Source organism: Carlito syrichta, unplaced genomic scaffold (assembly GCF_000164805.1).
Source record: "Carlito syrichta isolate Samal-C Ts95f unplaced genomic scaffold, Tarsius_syrichta-2.0.1 Scaffold305238, whole genome shotgun sequence".
Lineage (NCBI taxonomy): Eukaryota > Metazoa > Chordata > Mammalia > Primates > Tarsiidae > Carlito > Carlito syrichta.
This window is the reverse complement of record NW_007249334.1, coordinates 272,118-272,987: the sequence shown is the minus strand read 5'-3', so window position 1 is coordinate 272,987 and position 870 is coordinate 272,118.

Below are 870 nucleotides of genomic sequence, written 5' to 3'. Positions count from 1 at the left end.
GAAAGGTGGGCACCCCACTGGCATTCCTAGGGTATCTCCTGCATGCTGGGCCCAGGTGGGGGCGGGGACGGGGACGGGGGCATTCTTGGATGAGCAGGTGAACCTCCTGGAGTCCCCTGTGGGAAGCTGGGAGGGTAGCCTTATAGAAGCAAGGGGACAGGGGACATTCTGTTTTTAATTTAAAAAAAAATTTTTTTTTGAATCAGTGTCTTACTTTGTCACCCAGGCTGGAGTACAGTGGCATAATCATGGCTCACCGCAGCCTCAACCTCCTGGGTTCTGGCAATCCTCCTATCTCAGCCTCCCAGCTGGGACTATAGGTGCTTGCCACCACACCCAGCTGATATTTTGATTTTTTTTTAGAAACTAGGTCTCGCTATGTTTCCCAGGCTGGTCTTGAACTTCTGGGTGCAAGCGATCCTTCCGCCTTGACCTCCCAATGTGCTCGGATTATAGGAGTGCGCCACCAGACCAGGTCCAGAATCTTTTTACTGAAGTATATATACACATTTACAACATGCCAGTGTAACCAGCATTGAGAGCATTCCCAAGTGCTGCGACCTTTACTACCCTAAGACTTTGACCTTGACTGTAGAGGTTTTCCTCCAAGCCTCATCTTGCCCTATAAAGAGCAATGGTGTTGGCCGGGTTCGGTGGCTCAGCCTGTCATCCCAGCACTTTGGGAGGCTGAGGTGAGTGGATTACCTGAGCCCGTGAGTTCGAGACCAGCCCGGACAATGTGGTGAGACCTCATCTCTACAATCAATTAAAAAATCAGCCTTGCGTGGTAGCGCGCGCCTGTAGTTCCAGCTACTCGGAAGACTGAGGCGGTAGGATCGCCAGAGCCCAGCAGGTCGAGGCTGCGGGGGC